The 10,296-nt window shown below is 37.3% G+C and overlaps 1 pseudogene; it reads left to right on the forward strand.

The window, feature by feature from the left end:
* Positions 1-6,626: 6,626 nt before the first annotated feature.
* LOC112835075 (cyclin-dependent kinase 4 pseudogene) lies at positions 6,627-8,036 on the forward strand (annotated as a pseudogene).
* The last annotated feature ends 2,260 nt before the right edge of the window (positions 8,037-10,296 follow it).

Genomic DNA, 10,296 nt, shown 5'->3' on the forward strand with positions numbered 1-10,296 from the left:
AAATCTGATTAGTCAGAACTGATGACTTAATGAGTTAGAGTTGAGAGCAATTACTGTCTGTCCTGTTATTGATGGACATTTCAATGATCAAAGGTTATCTTAAAATTGCATTGTAAGAAAACACAGCAGGAAATTCCACTGTGCTTCCAGTATATTAAAACGACAGGTAAAATGTTTTACTCCTTGATGATTTGTCATGGGAGATAAGACTCTATCGTTAATATACTTATATAATAAAATAAGGTATATTAAAATGTAGGGTTACTCACTAGCGTTGGAGACAAACAGGCTCTTTATTTTATTTGAAAATTACATCAGCAAATTTAAATCTTGCTTTTCATTCCATGGTTAACAGTAACGAGCGCCTGTCCAACCTCGATTAATACATTGATGAAATTCTAAGACATTCTTTTTAATTTTTGTGCAATTTACTTTTAGAAAATTTTTCTTTATATTTAATCAAAATACATATCCTCCCAATTTCAAATTTGTATATTTTGTTCTGTTCCATCGGACTACATGGACAAAATGCATCCTTTCATGCACATGACTTTTCTATTCTCTTTTTAATTATTTTCTCACATGTTACACGTTGCTGTTAATTTATTGGGTTTTGTGTATGCTTCACTTTTTAATTCTCTTTTTATCCTCACTATTCTTCACTTAATAGGCTTTAATTTGTTGGCATTATTTATTGTTTTTTAAGTTTCTTTACATTTATTGTCCCCCATCTCTCTGTGTTCCAAGATAATGCAGAGGGCTTGACTGAGTTTATGTAGCCTATTCATAGGGAAAGGTCAATTTTCCTAGGTTACAGAAAACCTATCTAAACCTAATTCTTCCCTTATACTTCACTTCTCCCATACCTCCTTAATGGAAATACTAAATATCTCAAGCATCACATACTTAAAAGCCAGGAAAGGAATCTACATGCCCAATTCCATAGCACCCTTCAGACCTTATGATTCATGTTATATGACTCTTTGCATTGTTGTTGCCATCACACCCATTCCATGGTTCTTCTTTCAAAATGTTGGTGCTTGTTTTTCCCTTATTTTCTACCATGAGTTTTGTTGATATTTAAAACACATCATGGTTTAGGTAGACTATCCATCTTCTAATTGACACTACAGATCCAGATCCGTGCAACTGCCTAATCCCTAAGACCTTCCTCTGCACTTGATCTTAACTAATCATTTACTCCCAAGATGTCTCTCCAGACTTAAAAATTGCACGTACAAAAAACATTTAATCTAAAATATCTCAACTGGTGTGCTTGTGTCTACATCCACAGTTTCTGTCCATTGGATTTTCTGGGGTCTTCTCTACAAATTCATTTGCCTTTTAACCTTGTCTTTTGCCTAATCTCTTGATATTTCTATTTTCTTCCCAATTTCTAAGCAACTTCTCCTTTCTCCTACTTTTTACATTTTATTATTGAAGTACAGTTGGCATACAATGTTATATTAGTTTCCACTGTACAGTTTAGTGATCTGACAATTCTATACCTTGCTCAGTGCTCATCACATGAGTGTAGTCACCATCCGTCACCATGCAATGTTATTACAATATTATTGATTGTGTTCCTTATGTTGGACTCTCCTTCTCCATGACTTAGTTATTTTACAGCTGAAAGTTTGTATCTCTTAATCCTCTCTGCCCACTTCACTACACCCCCCACCTCCCCTCTAGCAACTACTAGTTTGTTCTTTGTATTTATCTCTTCCATTTTCTCCCTACATGGTACACTATAGTAGTCTTACATAATTTTCTTTCACCAAAATCTTCTTTTCCTTTGTGTTACTATTATTCCAAAATACCACCCCAGCAAGAGCATAGAATTAATTACAGTCCTGGAGAATGCTATTATCTAATGTCTTCCTTTTATACTCAGATTACTGGAAGGTACTGAGAGTTATACACATCACGTCCATTAATGGCAAACAATTTCAGGGACTCCAAATTCAGCTAGATCATCTGTACTGTAAACCATCTTAAATTTGTTTTTTTGTTAGTATTTTCAGAGAGCTGAGATAATAGGGCAACAAATTAGCATGAGAGTAAAAATAGCTGCCTCCAAGAAGAGATGGAGGCATCAACACTGATTCACATGGGGGATGAACATGGGAGGAAGACAGACTGCAATTTTAGGCAACTGGGAAGCCTTTAGCTACTTAAAAACAAAACAAAACAAAAGAAGCTGAGTGTGAATGACCACAAAAATATGGACCCTCAGGGAACTGCAGGAGAAAGTGGTGTTTGCATCTATTTATAGACTCTTCTGCATGGACCTTCACAGCATACTTACAACAAAATATTGGAGAAAGACTGGAAAAAGCTTCCCTAAATGGTGAAAGTCTAAGAAGAAAAGAGCACATATGCTAGTGAGAAAAGTAACACATCTCATTTGCATTCTTCTTGTGTGTGAATTTTCAGGGGAAGAGAAAACAAACCTATCACTCCCAGAACTAAAGAGAGTAGGAAACCAAACAACAAACCACCTCTACCTCTGGGTGAGGAAAAGAACACTGACACTGCATTAAACATATACCATGAAAGATCCCCAACCGCTAGAGGAAGGTCAGGATTATTGAAAAAAAATCCGTCCTTCAAGACTCAGGGCCCTCCCGTACCTGAGGCTGAACCCTGACAACAGAGAGCCTCTTCACCCCACTCTACCCATCTAGAAACACTGAGAAGTAAGCAACATGATCCCACTACTAAGAGAGGGGTAAGACCATGGAGAGAGACCAAATCTGAGCTTTAGGCACAAAGAGATGGTCTAACTGAGCGTGAAGGAGACAATAAGAAAAATCCTGTGATAGACAGACCGTACGCTAATGCTAGAAGAATTTGAAGCCCGTGGTTCATTGTAGGAAACCATCACAACCATGAAACAAACCCAGCTCATCTTCGGATTAGACAGACTCAAATGCCTACTCCTGCTCCCTTCAAGGGCATAGCAGAATAAACACACATTTCCTGTGTTTCAACCAAAAATTTTCAGAAAGACACAAAAACACGGAGGAAAATGAAAAGAAAATCTACTATCAAAAGATAAAATAATCAATAGGATTTGACTCAGATATGCTGCTGGAACTATCAGCCAGGGAGTTAAGAATTACTATGAGTAGTATGTTAAACACGCTAGTACAAAAGGTAGAAAATTTCCATCAACACATGGAAAATTGCACCAGGGAGAGGGAAAGAAATCAATGAAAGTGCCAGATTTAAAAAAATATTGCTAATTATAGATGAAGAATACCTTGGTCATGTTCATCAATAGATGCTTATTGGATGGAAAGAGTTTAGGTCAATAAGAAATCTTGGTCATATTCAGGTCTAAAGTTGTTAGCACAGTGCTTGGTATAAAGTATACACTAAATAAATGATTGTTTAATCAATAGATTTATTAATTTTTAAATTTTTGTGTCTATTGCAAGATTTCAAGTGATCTTTTAAAAACAGATTTATTGAGGGATAATTTGCATACCACAAAACCCACCCACTCATTTTAAGTATGTACTAAGCCTTTTTGTCAACTTAAAGAGTTGTGCAAATATCACAAAAATCTATTTTATAGCATTTCTATTACCCAACAAAAATTCTTTATACTCATTTTCAGTTAACCCTCTATCTAGCTATCTATCTCTCTATCATCTACTTATCATATATCTTATTTATCTTTTTGCCCATGTATCTGTATGTTTTTACAAACTATTTATTAATTTTTATTTATTTTATTGCACATTTATGCACATACTATGTAAAAGGTACTTAATATCTCATTCTTAACTTATTGTCCTTCGTTTAATACCATTTTCCTGTGTCTATTCTTGTTCTAATGTGAATACACACACATACACACACACACACACGTAGAAAGATGGATTCTAAATACATTATAGATAGAATCAGATTGAATGAGTTAACAAGAAATGATGTGTTTATACCTAAGTGTGCTGTGGAAGTAAGTAAAGACTCAGGTAGAATAACTCAAATGACTGCTATTTGGAGAGTCAGGGGTAGAAGAAAGGAGAATCTTAAAAAATAAAAGCTGAATCCAGTTGAAGACTGTTTCATGTAGACCAAAAAGCTTCATAAGCTATTGCATCAAGTACGAAAAATTCAGTATAAACACAACAAATATTAAAACAATGAGTAATAGGGCTGAGCATCTAAATAATGTAGTCGTGCTGCCTGGATTTATTCCAATCAAGGACACCAGTTTCCTGAAAAGGTGAGCATTACAACTTATTCTTAGGTGTGACAGATGGAAACGAGGCTTCAGGATAAACAAAGTACATTTGTGATCATGTTAACTTTGTAAACCAGCAACAGATGTGCTCTGTTGGGGTGTGCTAACTCCACCAAAGATAAAACTTGTTGGCAGAGAAATTCTCATTTACATAGCTTCCAACTGCTGTCCCACATTCATCCTTATGCAGGAGTACATTCGCTGTGAGAGGGGCAAATCTAGAGAACTAGTCATTTTCCTGAATCGGCAATAAAAGAAGCAGAAATGGAATCACAAAATCTTAGCCTATACCTTGAATAGAGAAGAGACATTAAAATAATAAAATGTGGAAATATTTGCCTTTGCTTAAGAAGTTTCAATGTACAGAAAATTGCTTTTCAGAATATCCCATGAATTTAGGTTAGTCTTTTCCTTGCTACTAATTATCTAAACTAGCAATAAAAATTTACTTAATACAGTCTTCAGATTTCAGCACTAAGGAATAAGATTTTTATATCACCTGTAGAAAGTGAAGTAATCTAAATAAAAGCTGCCTACAATATTTATGAGAAAGTGTAGGCAGAAGTGTATTTGCAGCAGTCCAAAATAAACAAAAGAAAATACGAAGCCTAAGAGAATCTGTGAAGTACAAACGGACAAAAATAGCATTAAAGATAAAGCACTTCTTTCTAAAAATATACTTCATTCTGAACAGAATAAATTGTATCCAGTATTTAGAGGAGTTCCAAAGTAAAGGAAAAGTGCATTTTATATTATATGTGATTCAAAACTGAGATAACCAGAAGACAGTTGAAAGCACAAGTGAAGCTACCCATTAAGAAATAATTTAGGAAAATTTAGAATCCATGTCCAAATAAACATTTTTAGTAGCAGAAGAGACGTCTGATACCAAGTTACTAAATTACGGACACTTCGTTTAGTAGAACACCAAAATAGTCACACAGTAAAATAAAAAGATAAGCAAAAAATCCATCAGTTTTTTTGAGAAAAGCACATGCCATAAAATGAGGTGCAAATATCACCAACTAGAAGAACCAACACCTTAGGAAAGAATTACTAGAGCACACAGATGACTTTTAAGTACCTTGCAGTATACTTCACAAGAGCTGTTTAATACCCACAGGAATTATATTTAAAATACCATTGAAAGGCATGAGGAACATGTAAACAAATGGAGAGTGATGGATGTTTCTGAATAGTAAGTCTTTGTATTGTAAAGAGGTCAGTTATCTCCAGATAAAGTAATCAAAGCAAACAAACCGAAAAGTTTTTTCAAGTAACTATGGAAGCTTATACTAAAATTCACTAGGAAGATGGAATGAGTATGAGTATCTATGAAACTTTGTAAAACAAAATTAATGAGAGTCATTACCTATGAGATAACCACACACCTTTACTTAATCAAAACATTATTTTGCTCATCCATACCTAAATAAATCAATAAGACACAATATAGAATCTGTGGGATTCAGTATGTGATAAAGGTATCTTTACAATTTACTGGTAAAGGATAAATTTTCAATAATTTCACAAAATATGAAATACAGATAATCAACAATTTGAAAAGATGTTTAACTTCACTAATAATTAGGCAAAAACAAATTAAAGCATCAGTCAAAATCATTATCTATCTCTTGGATGGTCAAATATTAAAATATACTGGTGAAATGAGCATTGTTGTGCTTTTGTGGGATTGTGACTGCTCCTAAGTTTTTGAGAACACAGCTGTAGCTATTAAAATTAAAATATAAATACCATTGGGATCAGTTATTCTATTTCTAGACGTATGTACTACAGAAATGCTTACACTTGTGCTCAAAGATGTGTGCTTAAAGATAACTAGCAGCATCCAAAAAAATGGAAGCAAACTTTATGTCCATCTTTATGGGAGTGCTTAGATAAACTATGTTCACAGTGTTATATATAAATATATAGACACCCAGGCACATATGACACATTAAAAATAAATATGGTGTTGACATAAAAGCTTCCCAGGATATATATTTCAGGGAGACAGTTGTCACCAAGCTCAGAACACTTGTTTACAAAATGAATTACAACAGTATTTGTTTACATAGTCCTATATTTATATAAAGGCAGACAAAGTCAGAGATATTGAGACTCTCCCAAACTGAAAGACATGGGAAGTCCTCTGTTGAACCAACTATTAGCCATTTCATCTGGCAAGGACATGAAAATAGGAGATGCCTGTATCTCTGCACAGAACGTCAATTGTATTCAGTACATGTAGTTGACTAAACATTGCTTCAAACAATTTTAAAGGGAATGGTTCACATAGTATTTTTGTAAATGTCCAAGAAATAACATATTAAGAACAGTCTTCTAGGCCTCTTTGGCAGCTGGTCACATTGTGAGGGTGGGGGGAAGGGGGCTGCTCTAGCTTGCGGCCTGTGTCTATGGTCGGGCCCGTAGCGTCCAGCTGCCCGGGACAGAGCTCGAGTGTATGGCGCCGCAGGATCTGGCTCCGGGGCCCCGATAACGGGCCGCCCCCGCAGCTCCCGGCACGGAGTGAGGGTCTCCTCTGATCTGAGAATGACTACTTCTCGATATGAGCCAGTGGCTGAGATTGGCGTTGGTGTCTATGGAACGGTATACAAGGCCCGTGATCCCTACAGTGGCCACTCCGTGGCCCTCAAGAGTGTGAGAGTCCCTAATGGAGGAGGTGCTGGAGGGGGCCTTCCCATCAGCACAGTTCGTGAGGTGGCCTTACTGAGGCGGCTGGAGGCTTTTGAGCATCCCAACGTTGTCCGGCTGATGGACGTCTGTGCCACCGCCCGAACTGACCGGGAGACCAAAGTGACCCTGGTGTTTGAGCACGTGGACCAAGACCTGAGGACCTATCTGGACAAGGCACCCCCACCAGGTTTGCCAGTGGAGACCAGCAAGGATCTGATGGCGCCAGTTTCTAAGAGGCCTAGATTTCCTTCATGCCAACTGCATCGTTCACTGAGACCTGAAGCCAGAGAACATTCTGGTGACCAGTGGCGGGACAGTCAAGCTGGCCGACTTTGGTCTGGCCAGAATCTAGAGCTACCAGATGGCACTTACACCTGTGGTTGTTACACTCCGGTACCGTGCTCCAGAAGTTCTTCTGCAGTCTACATATGCAGCACCCGTGGACATGTGGAGCGTTGGCTGCATCTTCGTAGAGATGTTTCGTCGCAAGCCTCTCTTCTGTGGGAACGCTGAAGCTGACCAGTTAGGCAAAATCTTTGACCTGATCGGGCTGCCCCCAGAGGATGACTGGCCCCGAGATGTGTCTCTCCCCCGAGGAGCCTTTTCCCCCCGAGGGCCCCGTCCAGTGCAGTCATTGGGACCTGAGATGGAGGAATCTGGAGCACAGCTGCTGCTGGAGATGCTGACTTTTAACCCACACAAGCGAATCTCTGCCTTCCGAGCCCGGCAGCACTCTTATCTACAAAAGGCAGAAGGTAACCCAGAGTGAGCAGTGGAGTGGCCGCAACAATACTGAGAGAAGAGAAGCTGTCATTTCCCTTCCTTTGAACACGTGAGTGCAGAGCCCTCCAGTTGAGTAAGGCCATCTTGGCCTTCATCTCTGAGGCTATGAAAACTCCTCCTCCCACTTTTTACTGAGAATATTTTGCTGCCTTAATGACGCCCCCCACCCCCTTTTGAGGCTTATCCTTCTCCTGCCCCCTTATTTTCGTACACCAAGGGGTATGTCCCTTGTTCTCCCCTTTCCTATCTTGATATCGGGATCTCTTTTATACAGGAAAAACAAGAGAAAACAAAGAAAAAAAAACCAGCCTTCTAGTGAAATCTGTTTTATTTTCTAGAGTATAGAGTTCAGAAAGGTTCTTAAGAAACATAATCACAAATATTAGACCAAAACTTTATCTTTTTAACCTTTCTGCCCTGAGACAAAGAAGGCATGTTTCCCTTATTATTAGGGTCACTTGAGTTTCTGTGTTCCAGGACGGGGATGGAGGGCATTTCTGAGAATGAATGCATGAATGAATGAATAAATGAATGAAGGGATTGAAGGAAGGAATATCTTTTGCTTTCAAGATCTACCTTCTTTTCAGACACTTTTGTTTTATTTCCAGCAACTCTCTATTCTTTTGCTGCCTACAAAGTTCATTTTCTACCCAGTTAACCAGGAACAATGTTGCAGTGTTCTCCATGGACACATCTAGTGTTTCACACCCTATAAAGAGGTTTTTTTTTTTTTTTTTTTGATTCACAATTTAGCTCTCAATCTTGCTAGGTCACCAGATCCCTAACATGTAATTTAACACAGTTAATTAACTAGTTCCTTGACAATCACCTGGAAAATACCCTGATAAAGATTAAATGAGATGGCTTAAGTGGAAATTGCAACTATAAATGATGATGACGATGCTGATTTTACATTTATCATGTGCTCACTATTCACTCTAATTCTCATGACAACCTAATAATTAGTTACAGCTTCTTTATAGATAAGAAAACCAATGCCCAGAAATATTAACAAAAGTGAACATGGTATGTGGTGAAGCAAATGCCATACATTTGACTCTAAGACTTAATAATTTGGATGGAATACATTAGGGTAAATATTCAGACGTGTTGGCTAGTGAATAAGATATTTGGAGTTAAGCAAGATTTCTTCTTAGATCTCACAGGCAGTGAAAAAATTCCCGGATCCGGAAGGGAAGAACAGAAGAAAAGTGAAACAACCTGGGGAAAGGAGAGCCATTACTATTTTCATAATATTAGGAATAATGCTATGTTTAATTGTCATTTGCCTCTTGCTTTCTCACATGAATTTACTCCCTTGAATTGTTATGTGTTAATTAAAAAATTAAAAAACTTTGGGCAATATAGTCTATAAATGCTCAACAACGATTAAAATTTTATTGCATCAAGTTCATTAAGCAAGTCCTATTGGACTGTGAGTTTATTGTCAATTTTAACTTGTTCGAGTGTTTCAATTACAATTCCATTTTGAACTGTAATAAGGTGGCTGATAAATGACAATGGTTAACAACTGCTATTAAAAGTACTCAGGGCAGAACTCCATAAATGTAGAACAATTAGAGAAACAAATGAGAGGAGCAATATGCTATTATTTTTACATTATTCAGTTGATTTATTGCAACATTTTAATTGTTGTATCTGAAAAAAAAAATGTTCCACTTGTTTTCACTGGTTTTGGTCATTGTTTTTGAAATGATTTTATATCTTTTTTATTTATAATGCAGAATAATCAGAGTTACGATTTTGAGGAGCAAAGATCAAATAATGTGGGAAAAGTAGTCATGAGTCACTGACTTTGTTATGCCTACCAGGACACAGAGGTTAAGATTTGAAGGAGAAGACAGTTTTCTTTGGGTAACTGCAAACTTAAAAACAGGACTAGCAATGATTTTGCTTTTTTTCTTCCAATTTCCAAATATGTGAGTAGGAAAAGATCACTTACATGCTTAATTATTTTAATTCTCTTTCTTAAGATTACCTATTTTATTTTGTTTTTTGATGGGGGAGGGGCAGAGGGAGAGGGAGAAAGAATCTTAAACAGACTACAGGGGGCTCAGTATCACCACCTTGTGATCATGACCTGAGCCAGAACCAAGAGTTGAAAGCTTATTAACCCACTGAGCCACGCAGGTGCCCTTAAGATTACCTATTTTAATTTAACTTCACACTTAGTGGAAAATTAAAATGTCACAGTGTTTTCGATATCTCAGAACTACAATTTGTCATGTTTTGTTCATCCAAGAAATTAGGTAAAACATGAACAGTTACAGTACCCTGAATATATATGATTAACAAATAAAATGGTATTCAGATAATGGAAATACATTCATTTTGTTCCTAAAGTCCTCCCTAATAATTCATTTTTTATAATGCACAGAAGGAGGGTGAGAGGGAGAAGCGGACTCCCTGTGGAGCAGGGAGCCCAATGTGGGGCCCAATCCCAGGACCCCGGGATCATGAGCTGAGCTGAAGGCAGACGCTTAACCAACTCAGCCACCCAGGCACCCCCCCTAACAAATCATTTCATAAATATTTAT

The sequence above is a fragment of the Callorhinus ursinus genome, unplaced genomic scaffold (assembly GCF_003265705.2).
Source record: "Callorhinus ursinus isolate GAN/ISIS: 27379988/994484 unplaced genomic scaffold, GSC_fseal_2.0 scaffold11, whole genome shotgun sequence".
Classification (NCBI taxonomy): domain Eukaryota; kingdom Metazoa; phylum Chordata; class Mammalia; order Carnivora; family Otariidae; genus Callorhinus; species Callorhinus ursinus.